Source organism: Schistocerca nitens, chromosome 2 (genome assembly GCF_023898315.1).
Source record: "Schistocerca nitens isolate TAMUIC-IGC-003100 chromosome 2, iqSchNite1.1, whole genome shotgun sequence".
NCBI classification, from domain to species: domain Eukaryota; kingdom Metazoa; phylum Arthropoda; class Insecta; order Orthoptera; family Acrididae; genus Schistocerca; species Schistocerca nitens.
Window position 1 is genome coordinate 910,699,453 of NC_064615.1, and position 14,202 is coordinate 910,713,654.

The 14,202-nt window shown below is 55.5% G+C and overlaps 45 non-coding genes across 45 annotated transcripts; all 45 read right to left on the reverse strand.

The window, feature by feature from the left end:
* Positions 1–161: 161 nt before the first annotated feature.
* Positions 162–243, reverse strand: Trnal-cag (transfer RNA leucine (anticodon CAG)). Its single transcript has one exon. It is a non-coding gene; the product is annotated as a tRNA-Leu (tRNA).
* An 80-nt stretch (positions 244–323) lies between these two features.
* Trnal-aag (transfer RNA leucine (anticodon AAG)) lies at positions 324–405 on the reverse strand. The gene has a single exon. It is a non-coding gene; the product is annotated as a tRNA-Leu (tRNA).
* A 292-nt stretch (positions 406–697) lies between these two features.
* On the reverse strand, positions 698–769 carry Trnah-gug (transfer RNA histidin (anticodon GUG)). Its single transcript has one exon. It is a non-coding gene; the product is annotated as a tRNA-His (tRNA).
* A 342-nt stretch (positions 770–1,111) lies between these two features.
* Positions 1,112–1,183, reverse strand: Trnae-cuc (transfer RNA glutamic acid (anticodon CUC)). Its single transcript has one exon. It is a non-coding gene; the product is annotated as a tRNA-Glu (tRNA).
* A 274-nt stretch (positions 1,184–1,457) lies between these two features.
* Trnal-cag (transfer RNA leucine (anticodon CAG)) lies at positions 1,458–1,539 on the reverse strand. The gene has a single exon. It is a non-coding gene; the product is annotated as a tRNA-Leu (tRNA).
* Positions 1,540–1,619: 80 nt separating this feature from the next.
* Trnal-cag (transfer RNA leucine (anticodon CAG)) lies at positions 1,620–1,701 on the reverse strand. Its single transcript has one exon. It is a non-coding gene; the product is annotated as a tRNA-Leu (tRNA).
* An 80-nt stretch (positions 1,702–1,781) lies between these two features.
* On the reverse strand, positions 1,782–1,863 carry Trnal-aag (transfer RNA leucine (anticodon AAG)). Its single transcript has one exon. It is a non-coding gene; the product is annotated as a tRNA-Leu (tRNA).
* Positions 1,864–2,155: 292 nt separating this feature from the next.
* On the reverse strand, positions 2,156–2,227 carry Trnah-gug (transfer RNA histidin (anticodon GUG)). Its single transcript has one exon. It is a non-coding gene; the product is annotated as a tRNA-His (tRNA).
* Positions 2,228–2,558: 331 nt separating this feature from the next.
* On the reverse strand, positions 2,559–2,630 carry Trnae-cuc (transfer RNA glutamic acid (anticodon CUC)). The gene has a single exon. It is a non-coding gene; the product is annotated as a tRNA-Glu (tRNA).
* A 274-nt stretch (positions 2,631–2,904) lies between these two features.
* Positions 2,905–2,986, reverse strand: Trnal-cag (transfer RNA leucine (anticodon CAG)). The gene has a single exon. It is a non-coding gene; the product is annotated as a tRNA-Leu (tRNA).
* An 80-nt stretch (positions 2,987–3,066) lies between these two features.
* On the reverse strand, positions 3,067–3,148 carry Trnal-cag (transfer RNA leucine (anticodon CAG)). The gene has a single exon. It is a non-coding gene; the product is annotated as a tRNA-Leu (tRNA).
* An 80-nt stretch (positions 3,149–3,228) lies between these two features.
* Trnal-aag (transfer RNA leucine (anticodon AAG)) lies at positions 3,229–3,310 on the reverse strand. The gene has a single exon. It is a non-coding gene; the product is annotated as a tRNA-Leu (tRNA).
* Positions 3,311–3,602: 292 nt separating this feature from the next.
* Trnah-gug (transfer RNA histidin (anticodon GUG)) lies at positions 3,603–3,674 on the reverse strand. The gene has a single exon. It is a non-coding gene; the product is annotated as a tRNA-His (tRNA).
* Positions 3,675–4,016: 342 nt separating this feature from the next.
* Trnae-cuc (transfer RNA glutamic acid (anticodon CUC)) lies at positions 4,017–4,088 on the reverse strand. The gene has a single exon. It is a non-coding gene; the product is annotated as a tRNA-Glu (tRNA).
* A 274-nt stretch (positions 4,089–4,362) lies between these two features.
* On the reverse strand, positions 4,363–4,444 carry Trnal-cag (transfer RNA leucine (anticodon CAG)). The gene has a single exon. It is a non-coding gene; the product is annotated as a tRNA-Leu (tRNA).
* Positions 4,445–4,524: 80 nt separating this feature from the next.
* On the reverse strand, positions 4,525–4,606 carry Trnal-aag (transfer RNA leucine (anticodon AAG)). Its single transcript has one exon. It is a non-coding gene; the product is annotated as a tRNA-Leu (tRNA).
* Positions 4,607–4,898: 292 nt separating this feature from the next.
* Positions 4,899–4,970, reverse strand: Trnah-gug (transfer RNA histidin (anticodon GUG)). The gene has a single exon. It is a non-coding gene; the product is annotated as a tRNA-His (tRNA).
* Positions 4,971–5,312: 342 nt separating this feature from the next.
* Positions 5,313–5,384, reverse strand: Trnae-cuc (transfer RNA glutamic acid (anticodon CUC)). The gene has a single exon. It is a non-coding gene; the product is annotated as a tRNA-Glu (tRNA).
* A 274-nt stretch (positions 5,385–5,658) lies between these two features.
* Positions 5,659–5,740, reverse strand: Trnal-cag (transfer RNA leucine (anticodon CAG)). The gene has a single exon. It is a non-coding gene; the product is annotated as a tRNA-Leu (tRNA).
* Positions 5,741–5,820: 80 nt separating this feature from the next.
* Trnal-aag (transfer RNA leucine (anticodon AAG)) lies at positions 5,821–5,902 on the reverse strand. The gene has a single exon. It is a non-coding gene; the product is annotated as a tRNA-Leu (tRNA).
* A 292-nt stretch (positions 5,903–6,194) lies between these two features.
* On the reverse strand, positions 6,195–6,266 carry Trnah-gug (transfer RNA histidin (anticodon GUG)). Its single transcript has one exon. It is a non-coding gene; the product is annotated as a tRNA-His (tRNA).
* A 342-nt stretch (positions 6,267–6,608) lies between these two features.
* Trnae-cuc (transfer RNA glutamic acid (anticodon CUC)) lies at positions 6,609–6,680 on the reverse strand. The gene has a single exon. It is a non-coding gene; the product is annotated as a tRNA-Glu (tRNA).
* Positions 6,681–6,954: 274 nt separating this feature from the next.
* Trnal-cag (transfer RNA leucine (anticodon CAG)) lies at positions 6,955–7,036 on the reverse strand. The gene has a single exon. It is a non-coding gene; the product is annotated as a tRNA-Leu (tRNA).
* Positions 7,037–7,116: 80 nt separating this feature from the next.
* Trnal-aag (transfer RNA leucine (anticodon AAG)) lies at positions 7,117–7,198 on the reverse strand. The gene has a single exon. It is a non-coding gene; the product is annotated as a tRNA-Leu (tRNA).
* A 292-nt stretch (positions 7,199–7,490) lies between these two features.
* On the reverse strand, positions 7,491–7,562 carry Trnah-gug (transfer RNA histidin (anticodon GUG)). The gene has a single exon. It is a non-coding gene; the product is annotated as a tRNA-His (tRNA).
* A 342-nt stretch (positions 7,563–7,904) lies between these two features.
* Trnae-cuc (transfer RNA glutamic acid (anticodon CUC)) lies at positions 7,905–7,976 on the reverse strand. The gene has a single exon. It is a non-coding gene; the product is annotated as a tRNA-Glu (tRNA).
* Positions 7,977–8,250: 274 nt separating this feature from the next.
* Positions 8,251–8,332, reverse strand: Trnal-cag (transfer RNA leucine (anticodon CAG)). Its single transcript has one exon. It is a non-coding gene; the product is annotated as a tRNA-Leu (tRNA).
* An 80-nt stretch (positions 8,333–8,412) lies between these two features.
* Trnal-aag (transfer RNA leucine (anticodon AAG)) lies at positions 8,413–8,494 on the reverse strand. The gene has a single exon. It is a non-coding gene; the product is annotated as a tRNA-Leu (tRNA).
* Positions 8,495–8,786: 292 nt separating this feature from the next.
* Trnah-gug (transfer RNA histidin (anticodon GUG)) lies at positions 8,787–8,858 on the reverse strand. The gene has a single exon. It is a non-coding gene; the product is annotated as a tRNA-His (tRNA).
* A 342-nt stretch (positions 8,859–9,200) lies between these two features.
* Positions 9,201–9,272, reverse strand: Trnae-cuc (transfer RNA glutamic acid (anticodon CUC)). Its single transcript has one exon. It is a non-coding gene; the product is annotated as a tRNA-Glu (tRNA).
* Positions 9,273–9,546: 274 nt separating this feature from the next.
* Positions 9,547–9,628, reverse strand: Trnal-cag (transfer RNA leucine (anticodon CAG)). Its single transcript has one exon. It is a non-coding gene; the product is annotated as a tRNA-Leu (tRNA).
* An 80-nt stretch (positions 9,629–9,708) lies between these two features.
* Trnal-aag (transfer RNA leucine (anticodon AAG)) lies at positions 9,709–9,790 on the reverse strand. The gene has a single exon. It is a non-coding gene; the product is annotated as a tRNA-Leu (tRNA).
* Positions 9,791–10,082: 292 nt separating this feature from the next.
* Positions 10,083–10,154, reverse strand: Trnah-gug (transfer RNA histidin (anticodon GUG)). Its single transcript has one exon. It is a non-coding gene; the product is annotated as a tRNA-His (tRNA).
* A 342-nt stretch (positions 10,155–10,496) lies between these two features.
* On the reverse strand, positions 10,497–10,568 carry Trnae-cuc (transfer RNA glutamic acid (anticodon CUC)). The gene has a single exon. It is a non-coding gene; the product is annotated as a tRNA-Glu (tRNA).
* A 274-nt stretch (positions 10,569–10,842) lies between these two features.
* Positions 10,843–10,924, reverse strand: Trnal-cag (transfer RNA leucine (anticodon CAG)). The gene has a single exon. It is a non-coding gene; the product is annotated as a tRNA-Leu (tRNA).
* An 80-nt stretch (positions 10,925–11,004) lies between these two features.
* On the reverse strand, positions 11,005–11,086 carry Trnal-aag (transfer RNA leucine (anticodon AAG)). Its single transcript has one exon. It is a non-coding gene; the product is annotated as a tRNA-Leu (tRNA).
* A 292-nt stretch (positions 11,087–11,378) lies between these two features.
* Trnah-gug (transfer RNA histidin (anticodon GUG)) lies at positions 11,379–11,450 on the reverse strand. The gene has a single exon. It is a non-coding gene; the product is annotated as a tRNA-His (tRNA).
* A 342-nt stretch (positions 11,451–11,792) lies between these two features.
* Positions 11,793–11,864, reverse strand: Trnae-cuc (transfer RNA glutamic acid (anticodon CUC)). Its single transcript has one exon. It is a non-coding gene; the product is annotated as a tRNA-Glu (tRNA).
* A 274-nt stretch (positions 11,865–12,138) lies between these two features.
* Positions 12,139–12,220, reverse strand: Trnal-cag (transfer RNA leucine (anticodon CAG)). Its single transcript has one exon. It is a non-coding gene; the product is annotated as a tRNA-Leu (tRNA).
* An 80-nt stretch (positions 12,221–12,300) lies between these two features.
* Trnal-aag (transfer RNA leucine (anticodon AAG)) lies at positions 12,301–12,382 on the reverse strand. Its single transcript has one exon. It is a non-coding gene; the product is annotated as a tRNA-Leu (tRNA).
* Positions 12,383–12,674: 292 nt separating this feature from the next.
* On the reverse strand, positions 12,675–12,746 carry Trnah-gug (transfer RNA histidin (anticodon GUG)). The gene has a single exon. It is a non-coding gene; the product is annotated as a tRNA-His (tRNA).
* Positions 12,747–13,088: 342 nt separating this feature from the next.
* Trnae-cuc (transfer RNA glutamic acid (anticodon CUC)) lies at positions 13,089–13,160 on the reverse strand. The gene has a single exon. It is a non-coding gene; the product is annotated as a tRNA-Glu (tRNA).
* Positions 13,161–13,434: 274 nt separating this feature from the next.
* Trnal-cag (transfer RNA leucine (anticodon CAG)) lies at positions 13,435–13,516 on the reverse strand. Its single transcript has one exon. It is a non-coding gene; the product is annotated as a tRNA-Leu (tRNA).
* Positions 13,517–13,596: 80 nt separating this feature from the next.
* Positions 13,597–13,678, reverse strand: Trnal-aag (transfer RNA leucine (anticodon AAG)). Its single transcript has one exon. It is a non-coding gene; the product is annotated as a tRNA-Leu (tRNA).
* Positions 13,679–13,970: 292 nt separating this feature from the next.
* Trnah-gug (transfer RNA histidin (anticodon GUG)) lies at positions 13,971–14,042 on the reverse strand. The gene has a single exon. It is a non-coding gene; the product is annotated as a tRNA-His (tRNA).
* Between the last annotated feature and the right edge of the window lie 160 nt (positions 14,043–14,202).

Here is a 14,202-nt window from a genome sequence, read left to right on the forward strand (position 1 = left end):
GTGGAGACGAACGCCAGCAATCATGAGACCAAACTGCGCCGGTGAATCCTGTTGTTACACCGCGCACTGTGCTACGACAGTTTAAGAGAGCGACGCTCACGCTTTGCTGCGCTATTTCCTTCGCGGGAAATCAGTGCTCCTGTTTTCGAGACAGAAAACGTTGGCAGCGGTGGGATTCGAACCCACGCCTCCGAAGAGACTGGTGCCTGAAACCAGCGCCTTAGACCGCTCGGCCACGCTACCTACGCGACGCGGCCGCCGCAGGAGCTGCGTTCTACCCCACGAGAACACAGCGCAATGGCACAAAAACGAGAAGTAAAAATTGGCAGCGGTGGGATTCGAACCCACGCCTCCGAAGAGACTGGTGCCTTAAACCAGCGCCTTAGACCGCTCGGCCACGCTACCTGCGCCAGCGTTCCCCGCGTCTCTAGAAAACAGTGCACGACACAGTTTCCTGTTGTGCTGCGACTCGCTGCTCATGCATCGCACCTCAAACAACTGCCCCTTTCGACTATATATTTAACCTCTCAGGCAGCTACCCACGCCCTGGGGCGGCCGAATTTCTTGTTGCTGATAATGAAATGGTAGTGCAACCTGCGGCGTGCGGAACATGAGTGTAAAGTGATGAGAGCATTGTGATTTCAAACACTGGGTGACGATCATGATTGCAGCAACAGCAAGGCAAAACCTTCAAAATTGCCGTGACCAGGATTCGAACCTGGGTTTTTGCGGCCACAACGCAATGTCCTAACCACTAGACGATCACGGCCGCGGAGGCGCCCGGGGAAGCAGTTCTCGCGACTGCACCCGCCCGGTACACAGCAAAGCTCAGCCCACTGCGTCAGACGCGATCTCCATTATATGTATACGGGCAAACGAAACGTGCCTGCGCTGTTAGGACACTAACCAGAGTGGGTAGCTGCATTCATCTCCCTGGCAGTGTCTTGCAGTCCTCCAAGTCTGTTGACCACAGGTGGACAGGTGTCGCATCTCTCTCGCCGTCACTTGTGGCCGTCATTCATACTTAACGTGCTTTTCTGCAAGCGTCAGCGTAGCGTCAGTCGAGCAAAGTCGGGACAAGTCGCCTAAGAGGAGCAACAAAATGGTGGATTTCCGGTACCGGGAATCGAACCCGGGCCTCCTGGGTGAGAGCCAGGTATCCTAGCCACTAGACGACACCGGATAACGACACACGCACTCCTCCAACAAACACGGTGAGCGTCCACCCGCTACTTGACGACAACTGCAAAAATTAACGCTTCCACTTCGTAGAACGGCATGCTCTGGACGTATCTCGTGGAGACGAACGCCAGCAATCATGAGACCAAACTGCGCCGGTGAATCCTGTTGTTACACCGCGCACTGTGCTACGACAGTTTAAGAGAGCGACGCTCACGCTTTGCTGCGCTATTTCCTTCGCGGGAAATCAGTGCTCCTGTTTTCGAGACAGAAAACGTTGGCAGCGGTGGGATTCGAACCCACGCCTCCGAAGAGACTGGTGCCTGAAACCAGCGCCTTATACCGCTCGGCCACGCTACCTACGCGACGCGGCCGCCGCAGGAGCTGCGTTCTACCCCACGAGAACACAGCGCAATGGCACAAAAACGAGAAGTAAAAATTGGCAGCGGTGGGATTCGAACCCACGCCTCCGAAGAGACTGGTGCCTGAAACCAGCGCCTTAGACCGCTCGGCCACGCTACCTACGCGACGCGGCCGCCGCAGGAGCTGCGTTCTACCCCACGAGAACACAGCGCAATGGCACAAAAACGAGAAGTAAAAATTGGCAGCGGTGGGATTCGAACCCACGCCTCCGAAGAGACTGGTGCCTTAAACCAGCGCCTTAGACCGCTCGGCCACGCTACCTGCGCCAGCGTTCCCCGCGTCTCTAGAAAACAGTGCACGACACAGTTTCCTGTTGTGCTGCGACTCGCTGCTCATGCATCGCACCTCAAACAACTGCCCCTTTCGACTATATATTTAACCTCTCAGGCAGCTACCCACGCCCTGGGGCGGCCGAATTTCTTGTTGCTGATAATGAAATGGTAGTGCAACCTGCGGCGTGCGGAACATGAGTGTAAAGTGATGAGAGCATTGTGATTTCAAACACTGGGTGACGATCATGATTGCAGCAACAGCAAGGCAAAACCTTCAAAATTGCCGTGACCAGGATTCGAACCTGGGTTTTTGCGGCCACAACGCAATGTCCTAACCACTAGACGATCACGGCCGCGGAGGCGCCCGGGGAAGCAGTTCTCGCGACTGCACCCGCCCGGTACACAGCAAAGCTCAGCCCACTGCGTCAGACGCGATCTCCATTATATGTATACGGGCAAACGAAACGTGCCTGCGCTGTTAGGACACTAACCAGAGTGGGTAGCTGCATTCATCTCCCTGGCAGTGTCTTGCAGTCCTCCAAGTCTGTTGACCACAGGTGGACAGGTGTCGCATCTCTCTCGCCGTCACTTGTGGCCGTCATTCATACTTAACGTGCTTTTCTGCAAGCGTCAGTCGAGCAAAGTCGGGACAAGTCGCCTAAGAGGAGCAACAAAATGGTGGATTTCCGGTACCGGGAATCGAACCCGGGCCTCCTGGGTGAGAGCCAGGTATCCTAGCCACTAGACGACACCGGATAACGACACACGCACTCCTCCAACAAACACGGTGAGCGTCCACCCGCTACTTGACGACAACTGCAAAAATTAACGCTTCCACTTCGTAGAACGGCATGCTCTGGACGTATCTCGTGGAGACGAACGCCAGCAATCATGAGACCAAACTGCGCCGGTGAATCCTGTTGTTACACCGCGCACTGTGCTACGACAGTTTAAGAGAGCGACGCTCACGCTTTGCTGCGCTATTTCCTTCGCGGGAAATCAGTGCTCCTGTTTTCGAGACAGAAAACGTTGGCAGCGGTGGGATTCGAACCCACGCCTCCGAAGAGACTGGTGCCTGAAACCAGCGCCTTAGACCGCTCGGCCACGCTACCTACGCGCCGCGGCCGCCGCAGGAGCTGCGTTCTACCCCACGAGAACACAGCGCAATGGCACAAAAACGAGAAGTAAAAATTGGCAGTGGTGGGATTCGAACCCACGCCTCCGAAGAGACTGGTGCCTGAAACCAGCGCCTTAGACCGCTCGGCCACGCTACCTACGCGACGCGGCCGCCGCAGGAGCTGCGTTCTACCCCACGAGAACACAGCGCAATGGCACAAAAACGAGAAGTAAAAATTGGCAGCGGTGGGATTCGAACCCACGCCTCCGAAGAGACTGGTGCCTTAAACCAGCGCCTTAGACCGCTCGGCCACGCTACCTGCGCCAGCGTTCCCCGCGTCTCTAGAAAACAGTGCACGACACAGTTTCCTGTTGTGCTGCGACTCGCTGCTCATGCATCGCACCTCAAACAACTGCCCCTTTCGACTATATATTTAACCTCTCAGGCAGCTACCCACGCCCTGGGGCGGCCGAATTTCTTGTTGCTGATAATGAAATGGTAGTGCAACCTGCGGCGTGCGGAACATGAGTGTAAAGTGATGAGAGCATTGTGATTTCAAACACTGGGTGACGATCATGATTGCAGCAACAGCAAGGCAAAACCTTCAAAATTGCCGTGACCAGGATTCGAACCTGGGTTTTTGCGGCCACAACGCAATGTCCTAACCACTAGACGATCACGGCCGCGGAGGCGCCCGGGGAAGCAGTTCTCGCGACTGCACCCGCCCGGTACACAGCAAAGCTCAGCCCACTGCGTCAGACGCGATCTCCATTATATGTATACGGGCAAACGAAACGTGCCTGCGCTGTTAGGACACTAACCAGAGTGGGTAGCTGCATTCATCTCCCTGGCAGTGTCTTGCAGTCCTCCAAGTCTGTTGACCACAGGTGGACAGGTGTCGCATCTCTCTCGCCGTCACTTGTGGCCGTCATTCATACTTAACGTGCTTTTCTGCAAGCGTCAGCGTAGCGTCAGTCGAGCAAAGTCGGGACAAGTCGCCTAAGAGGAGCAACAAAATGGTGGATTTCCGGTACCGGGAATCGAACCCGGGCCTCCTGGGTGAGAGCCAGGTATCCTAGCCACTAGACGACACCGGATAACGACACACGCACTCCTCCAACAAACACGGTGAGCGTCCACCCGCTACTTGACGACATCTGCAAAAATTAACGCTTCCACTTCGTAGAACGGCATGCTCTGGACGTATCTCGTGGAGACGAACGCCAGCAATCATGAGACCAAACTGCGCCGGTGAATCCTGTTGTTACACCGCGCACTGTGCTACGACAGTTTAAGAGAGCGACGCTCACGCTTTGCTGCGCTATTTCCTTCGCGGGAAATCAGTGCTCCTGTTTTCGAGACAGAAAACGTTGGCAGCGGTGGGATTCGAACCCACGCCTCCGAAGAGACTGGTGCCTGAAACCAGCGCCTTAGACCGCTCGGCCACGCTACCTACGCGACGCGGCCGCCGCAGGAGCTGCGTTCTACCCCACGAGAACACAGCGCAATGGCACAAAAACGAGAAGTAAAAATTGGCAGCGGTGGGATTCGAACCCACGCCTCCGAAGAGACTGGTGCCTTAAACCAGCGCCTTAGACCGCTCGGCCACGCTACCTGCGCCAGCGTTCCCCGCGTCTCTAGAAAACAGTGCACGACACAGTTTCCTGTTGTGCTGCGACTCGCTGCTCATGCATCGCACCTCAAACAACTGCCCCTTTCGACTATATATTTAACCTCTCAGGCAGCTACCCACGCCCTGGGGCGGCCGAATTTCTTGTTGCTGATAATGAAATGGTAGTGCAACCTGCGGCGTGCGGAACATGAGTGTAAAGTGATGAGAGCATTGTGATTTCAAACACTGGGTGACGATCATGATTGCAGCAACAGCAAGGCAAAACCTTCAAAATTGCCGTGACCAGGATTCGAACCTGGGTTTTTGCGGCCACAACGCAATGTCCTAACCACTAGACGATCACGGCCGCGGAGGCGCCCGGGGAAGCAGTTCTCGCGACTGCACCCGCCCGGTACACAGCAAAGCTCAGCCCACTGCGTCAGACGCGATCTCCATTATATGTATACGGGCAAACGAAACGTGCCTGCGCTGTTAGGACACTAACCAGAGTGGGTAGCTGCATTCATCTCCCTGGCAGTGTCTTGCAGTCCTCCAAGTCTGTTGACCACAGGTGGACAGGTGTCGCATCTCTCTCGCCGTCACTTGTGGCCGTCATTCATACTTAACGTGCTTTTCTGCAAGCGTCAGCGTAGCGTCAGTCGAGCAAAGTCGGGACAAGTCGCCTAAGAGGAGCAACAAAATGGTGGATTTCCGGTACCGGGAATCGAACCCGGGCCTCCTGGGTGAGAGCCAGGTATCCTAGCCACTAGACGACACCGGATAACGACACACGCACTCCTCCAACAAACACGGTGAGCGTCCACCCGCTACTTGACGACATCTGCAAAAATTAACGCTTCCACTTCGTAGAACGGCATGCTCTGGACGTATCTCGTGGAGACGAACGCCAGCAATCATGAGACCAAACTGCGCCGGTGAATCCTGTTGTTACACCGCGCACTGTGCTACGACAGTTTAAGAGAGCGACGCTCACGCTTTGCTGCGCTATTTCCTTCGCGGGAAATCAGTGCTCCTGTTTTCGAGACAGAAAACGTTGGCAGCGGTGGGATTCGAACCCACGCCTCCGAAGAGACTGGTGCCTGAAACCAGCGCCTTAGACCGCTCGGCCACGCTACCTACGCGACGCGGCCGCCGCAGGAGCTGCGTTCTACCCCACGAGAACACAGCGCAATGGCACAAAAACGAGAAGTAAAAATTGGCAGCGGTGGGATTCGAACCCACGCCTCCGAAGAGACTGGTGCCTTAAACCAGCGCCTTAGACCGCTCGGCCACGCTACCTGCGCCAGCGTTCCCCGCGTCTCTAGAAAACAGTGCACGACACAGTTTCCTGTTGTGCTGCGACTCGCTGCTCATGCATCGCACCTCAAACAACTGCCCCTTTCGACTATATATTTAACCTCTCAGGCAGCTACCCACGCCCTGGGGCGGCCGAATTTCTTGTTGCTGATAATGAAATGGTAGTGCAACCTGCGGCGTGCGGAACATGAGTGTAAAGTGATGAGAGCATTGTGATTTCAAACACTGGGTGACGATCATGATTGCAGCAACAGCAAGGCAAAACCTTCAAAATTGCCGTGACCAGGATTCGAACCTGGGTTTTTGCGGCCACAACGCAATGTCCTAACCACTAGACGATCACGGCCGCGGAGGCGCCCGGGGAAGCAGTTCTCGCGACTGCACCCGCCCGGTACACAGCAAAGCTCAGCCCACTGCGTCAGACGCGATCTCCATTATATGTATACGGGCAAACGAAACGTGCCTGCGCTGTTAGGACACTAACCAGAGTGGGTAGCTGCATTCATCTCCCTGGCAGTGTCTTGCAGTCCTCCAAGTCTGTTGACCACAGGTGGACAGGTGTCGCATCTCTCTCGCCGTCACTTGTGGCCGTCATTCATACTTAACGTGCTTTTCTGCAAGCGTCAGCGTAGCGTCAGTCGAGCAAAGTCGGGACAAGTCGCCTAAGAGGAGCAACAAAATGGTGGATTTCCGGTACCGGGAATCGAACCCGGGCCTCCTGGGTGAGAGCCAGGTATCCTAGCCACTAGACGACACCGGATAACGACACACGCACTCCTCCAACAAACACGGTGAGCGTCCACCCGCTACTTGACGACATCTGCAAAAATTAACGCTTCCACTTCGTAGAACGGCATGCTCTGGACGTATCTCGTGGAGACGAACGCCAGCAATCATGAGACCAAACTGCGCCGGTGAATCCTGTTGTTACACCGCGCACTGTGCTACGACAGTTTAAGAGAGCGACGCTCACGCTTTGCTGCGCTATTTCCTTCGCGGGAAATCAGTGCTCCTGTTTTCGAGACAGAAAACGTTGGCAGCGGTGGGATTCGAACCCACGCCTCCGAAGAGACTGGTGCCTGAAACCAGCGCCTTAGACCGCTCGGCCACGCTACCTACGCGACGCGGCCGCCGCAGGAGCTGCGTTCTACCCCACGAGAACACAGCGCAATGGCACAAAAACGAGAAGTAAAAATTGGCAGCGGTGGGATTCGAACCCACGCCTCCGAAGAGACTGGTGCCTTAAACCAGCGCCTTAGACCGCTCGGCCACGCTACCTGCGCCAGCGTTCCCCGCGTCTCTAGAAAACAGTGCACGACACAGTTTCCTGTTGTGCTGCGACTCGCTGCTCATGCATCGCACCTCAAACAACTGCCCCTTTCGACTATATATTTAACCTCTCAGGCAGCTACCCACGCCCTGGGGCGGCCGAATTTCTTGTTGCTGATAATGAAATGGTAGTGCAACCTGCGGCGTGCGGAACATGAGTGTAAAGTGATGAGAGCATTGTGATTTCAAACACTGGGTGACGATCATGATTGCAGCAACAGCAAGGCAAAACCTTCAAAATTGCCGTGACCAGGATTCGAACCTGGGTTTTTGCGGCCACAACGCAATGTCCTAACCACTAGACGATCACGGCCGCGGAGGCGCCCGGGGAAGCAGTTCTCGCGACTGCACCCGCCCGGTACACAGCAAAGCTCAGCCCACTGCGTCAGACGCGATCTCCATTATATGTATACGGGCAAACGAAACGTGCCTGCGCTGTTAGGACACTAACCAGAGTGGGTAGCTGCATTCATCTCCCTGGCAGTGTCTTGCAGTCCTCCAAGTCTGTTGACCACAGGTGGACAGGTGTCGCATCTCTCTCGCCGTCACTTGTGGCCGTCATTCATACTTAACGTGCTTTTCTGCAAGCGTCAGCGTAGCGTCAGTCGAGCAAAGTCGGGACAAGTCGCCTAAGAGGAGCAACAAAATGGTGGATTTCCGGTACCGGGAATCGAACCCGGGCCTCCTGGGTGAGAGCCAGGTATCCTAGCCACTAGACGACACCGGATAACGACACACGCACTCCTCCAACAAACACGGTGAGCGTCCACCCGCTACTTGACGACATCTGCAAAAATTAACGCTTCCACTTCGTAGAACGGCATGCTCTGGACGTATCTCGTGGAGACGAACGCCAGCAATCATGAGACCAAACTGCGCCGGTGAATCCTGTTGTTACACCGCGCACTGTGCTACGACAGTTTAAGAGAGCGACGCTCACGCTTTGCTGCGCTATTTCCTTCGCGGGAAATCAGTGCTCCTGTTTTCGAGACAGAAAACGTTGGCAGCGGTGGGATTCGAACCCACGCCTCCGAAGAGACTGGTGCCTGAAACCAGCGCCTTAGACCGCTCGGCCACGCTACCTACGCGACGCGGCCGCCGCAGGAGCTGCGTTCTACCCCACGAGAACACAGCGCAATGGCACAAAAACGAGAAGTAAAAATTGGCAGCGGTGGGATTCGAACCCACGCCTCCGAAGAGACTGGTGCCTTAAACCAGCGCCTTAGACCGCTCGGCCACGCTACCTGCGCCAGCGTTCCCCGCGTCTCTAGAAAACAGTGCACGACACAGTTTCCTGTTGTGCTGCGACTCGCTGCTCATGCATCGCACCTCAAACAACTGCCCCTTTCGACTATATATTTAACCTCTCAGGCAGCTACCCACGCCCTGGGGCGGCCGAATTTCTTGTTGCTGATAATGAAATGGTAGTGCAACCTGCGGCGTGCGGAACATGAGTGTAAAGTGATGAGAGCATTGTGATTTCAAACACTGGGTGACGATCATGATTGCAGCAACAGCAAGGCAAAACCTTCAAAATTGCCGTGACCAGGATTCGAACCTGGGTTTTTGCGGCCACAACGCAATGTCCTAACCACTAGACGATCACGGCCGCGGAGGCGCCCGGGGAAGCAGTTCTCGCGACTGCACCCGCCCGGTACACAGCAAAGCTCAGCCCACTGCGTCAGACGCGATCTCCATTATATGTATACGGGCAAACGAAACGTGCCTGCGCTGTTAGGACACTAACCAGAGTGGGTAGCTGCATTCATCTCCCTGGCAGTGTCTTGCAGTCCTCCAAGTCTGTTGACCACAGGTGGACAGGTGTCGCATCTCTCTCGCCGTCACTTGTGGCCGTCATTCATACTTAACGTGCTTTTCTGCAAGCGTCAGCGTAGCGTCAGTCGAGCAAAGTCGGGACAAGTCGCCTAAGAGGAGCAACAAAATGGTGGATTTCCGGTACCGGGAATCGAACCCGGGCCTCCTGGGTGAGAGCCAGGTATCCTAGCCACTAGACGACACCGGATAACGACACACGCACTCCTCCAACAAACACGGTGAGCGTCCACCCGCTACTTGACGACATCTGCAAAAATTAACGCTTCCACTTCGTAGAACGGCATGCTCTGGACGTATCTCGTGGAGACGAACGCCAGCAATCATGAGACCAAACTGCGCCGGTGAATCCTGTTGTTACACCGCGCACTGTGCTACGACAGTTTAAGAGAGCGACGCTCACGCTTTGCTGCGCTATTTCCTTCGCGGGAAATCAGTGCTCCTGTTTTCGAGACAGAAAACGTTGGCAGCGGTGGGATTCGAACCCACGCCTCCGAAGAGACTGGTGCCTGAAACCAGCGCCTTAGACCGCTCGGCCACGCTACCTACGCGACGCGGCCGCCGCAGGAGCTGCGTTCTACCCCACGAGAACACAGCGCAATGGCACAAAAACGAGAAGTAAAAATTGGCAGCGGTGGGATTCGAACCCACGCCTCCGAAGAGACTGGTGCCTTAAACCAGCGCCTTAGACCGCTCGGCCACGCTACCTGCGCCAGCGTTCCCCGCGTCTCTAGAAAACAGTGCACGACACAGTTTCCTGTTGTGCTGCGACTCGCTGCTCATGCATCGCACCTCAAACAACTGCCCCTTTCGACTATATATTTAACCTCTCAGGCAGCTACCCACGCCCTGGGGCGGCCGAATTTCTTGTTGCTGATAATGAAATGGTAGTGCAACCTGCGGCGTGCGGAACATGAGTGTAAAGTGATGAGAGCATTGTGATTTCAAACACTGGGTGACGATCATGATTGCAGCAACAGCAAGGCAAAACCTTCAAAATTGCCGTGACCAGGATTCGAACCTGGGTTTTTGCGGCCACAACGCAATGTCCTAACCACTAGACGATCACGGCCGCGGAGGCGCCCGGGGAAGCAGTTCTCGCGACTGCACCCGCCCGGTACACAGCAAAGCTCAGCCCACTGCGTCAGACGCGATCTCCATTATATGTATACGGGCAAACGAAACGTGCCTGCGCTGTTAGGACACTAACCAGAGTGGGTAGCTGCATTCATCTCCCTGGCAGTGTCTTGCAGTCCTCCAAGTCTGTTGACCACAGGTGGACAGGTGTCGCATCTCTCTCGCCGTCACTTGTGGCCGTCATTCATACTTAACGTGCTTTTCTGCAAGCGTCAGCGTAGCGTCAGTCGAGCAAAGTCGGGACAAGTCGCCTAAGAGGAGCAACAAAATGGTGGATTTCCGGTACCGGGAATCGAACCCGGGCCTCCTGGGTGAGAGCCAGGTATCCTAGCCACTAGACGACACCGGATAACGACACACGCACTCCTCCAACAAACACGGTGAGCGTCCACCCGCTACTTGACGACATCTGCAAAAATTAACGCTTCCACTTCGTAGAACGGCATGCTCTGGACGTATCTCGTGGAGACGAACGCCAGCAATCATGAGACCAAACTGCGCCGGTGAATCCTGTTGTTACACCGCGCACTGTGCTACGACAGTTTAAGAGAGCGACGCTCACGCTTTGCTGCGCTATTTCCTTCGCGGGAAATCAGTGCTCCTGTTTTCGAGACAGAAAACGTTGGCAGCGGTGGGATTCGAACCCACGCCTCCGAAGAGACTGGTGCCTGAAACCAGCGCCTTAGACCGCTCGGCCACGCTACCTACGCGACGCGGCCGCCGCAGGAGCTGCGTTCTACCCCACGAGAACACAGCGCAATGGCACAAAAACGAGAAGTAAAAATTGGCAGCGGTGGGATTCGAACCCACGCCTCCGAAGAGACTGGTGCCTTAAACCAGCGCCTTAGACCGCTCGGCCACGCTACCTGCGCCAGCGTTCCCCGCGTCTCTAGAAAACAGTGCACGACACAGTTTCCTGTTGTGCTGCGACTCGCTGCTCATGCATCGCACCTCAAACAACTGCCCCTTTCGACTATATATTTAACCTCTCAGGCAGCTACCCACGCCCTGGGGCGGCCGAATTTCTTGTTGCTGATAATGAAATGGTAGTGCAACCTGCGGCGTGCGGAACATGAGTGTAAAGTGATGAGAGCATTGTGATTTCAAACACTGGGTGACGATCATGATTGCAGCAACAGCAAGGCAAAACCTTCAAAATTGCCGTGACCAGGATTCGAACCTGGGTTTTTGCGGCCACAACGCAATGTCCTAACCACTAGACGATCACGGCCGCGGAGGCGCCCGGGGAAGCAGTTCTCGCGACTGCACCCGCCCGGTACACAGCAAAGCTCAGCCCACTGCGTCAGACGCGATCTCCATTATATGTATACGGGCAAACGAAACGTGCCTGCGCTGTTAGGACACTAACCAGAGTGGGTAGCTGCATTCATCTCCCTGGCAGTGTCTTGCAGTCCTCCAAGTCTGTTGACCACAGGTGGACAGGTGTCGCATCTCTCTCGCCGTCACTTGTGGCCGTCATTCATACTTAACGTGCTTTTCTGCAAGCGTCAGCGTAGCGTCAGTCGAGCAAAGTCGGGACAAGTCGCCTAAGAGGAGCAACAAAATGGTGGATTTCCGGTACCGGGAATCGAACCCGGGCCTCCTGGGTGAGAGCCAGGTATCCTAGCCACTAGACGACACCGGATAACGACACACGCACTCCTCCAACAAACACGGTGAGCGTCCACCCGCTACTTGACGACATCTGCAAAAATTAACGCTTCCACTTCGTAGAACGGCATGCTCTGGACGTATCTCGTGGAGACGAACGCCAGCAATCATGAGACCAAACTGCGCCGGTGAATCCTGTTGTTACACCGCGCACTGTGCTACGACAGTTTAAGAGAGCGACGCTCACGCTTTGCTGCGCTATTTCCTTCGCGGGAAATCAGTGCTCCTGTTTTCGAGACAGAAAACGTTGGCAGCGGTGGGATTCGAACCCACGCCTCCGAAGAGACTGGTGCCTGAAACCAGCGCCTTAGACCGCTCGGCCACGCTACCTACGCGACGCGGCCGCCGCAGGAGCTGCGTTCTACCCCACGAGAACACAGCGCAATGGCACAAAAACGAGAAGTAAAAATTGGCAGCGGTGGGATTCGAACCCACGCCTCCGAAGAGACTGGTGCCTTAAACCAGCGCCTTAGACCGCTCGGCCACGCTACCTGCGCCAGCGTTCCCCGCGTCTCTAGAAAACAGTGCACGACACAGTTTCCTGTTGTGCTGCGACTCGCTGCTCATGCATCGCACCTCAAACAACTGCCCCTTTCGACTATATATTTAACCTCTCAGGCAGCTACCCACGCCCTGGGGCGGCCGAATTTCTTGTTGCTGATAATGAAATGGTAGTGCAACCTGCGGCGTGCGGAACATGAGTGTAAAGTGATGAGAGCATTGTGATTTCAAACACTGGGTGACGATCATGATTGCAGCAACAGCAAGGCAAAACCTTCAAAATTGCCGTGACCAGGATTCGAACCTGGGTTTTTGCGGCCACAACGCAATGTCCTAACCACTAGACGATCACGGCCGCGGAGGCGCCCGGGGAAGCAGTTCTCGCGACTGCACCCGCCCGGTACACAGCAAAGCTCAGCCCACTGCGTCAGACGCGATCTCCATTATATGTATACGGGCAAACGAAACGTGCCTGCGCTGTTAGGACACTAACCAGAGTGGGTAGCTGCATTCATCTCCCTGGCAGTGTCTTGCAGTCCTCCAAGTCTGTTGACCACAGGTGGACAGGTGTCGCATCTCTCTCGCCGTCACTTGTGGCCGTCATTCATACTTAACGTGCTTTTCTGCAAGCGTCAGCGTAGCGTCAGTCGAGCAAAGTCGGGACAAGTCGCCTAAGAGGAGCAACAAAATGGTGGATTTCCGGTACCGGGAATCGAACCCGGGCCTCCTGGGTGAGAGCCAGGTATCCTAGCCACTAGACGACACCGGATAACGACACACGCACTCCTCCAACAAACACGGTGAGCGTCCACCCGCTACTTGACGACATCTGCAAAAATTAACGCTTCCACTTCGTAGAACGGCATGCTCTGGACGTATCTCGTGGAGACGAACGCCAGCAATCATGAGACCAAACTGCGCCGGTGAATCCTGTTGTTACACCGCGCACTGTGCTACGACAGTTTAAGAGAGCGACGCTCACGCTTTGCTGCGCTATTTCCTTCGCGGGAAATCAGTGCTCCTGTTTTCGAGACAGAAAACGTTGGCAGCGGTGGGATTCGAACCCACGCCTCCGAAGAGACTGGTGCCTGAAACCAGCGCCTTAGACCGCTCGGCCACGCTACCTACGCGACGCGGCCGCCGCAGGAGCTGCGTTCTACCCCACGAGAACACAGCGCAATGGCACAAAAACGAGAAGTAAAAATTGGCAGCGGTGGGATTCGAACCCACGCCTCCGAAGAGACTGGTGCCTTAAACCAGCGCCTTAGACCGCTCGGCCACGCTACCTGCGCCAGCGTTCCCCGCGTCTCTAGAAAACAGTGCACGACACAGTTTCCTGTTGTGCTGCGACTCGCTGCTCATGCATCGCACCTCAAACAACTGCCCCTTTCGACTATATATTTAACCTCTCAGGCAGCTACCCACGCCCTGGGGCGGCCGAATTTCTTGTTGCTGATAATGAAATGGTAGTGCAACCTGCGGCGTGCGGAACATGAGTGTAAAGTGATGAGAGCATTGTGATTTCAAACACTGGGTGACGATCATGATTGCAGCAACAGCAAGGCAAAACCTTCAAAATTGCCGTGACCAGGATTCGAACCTGGGTTTTTGCGGCCACAACGCAATGTCCTAACCACTAGACGATCACGGCCGCGGAGGCGCCCGGGGAAGCAGTTCTCGCGACTGCACCCGCCCGGTACACAGCAAAGCTCAGCCCACTGCGTCAGACGCGATCTCCATTATATGTATACGGGCAAACGAAACGTGCCTGCGCTGTTAGGACACTAACCAGAGTGGGTAGCTGCATCCTC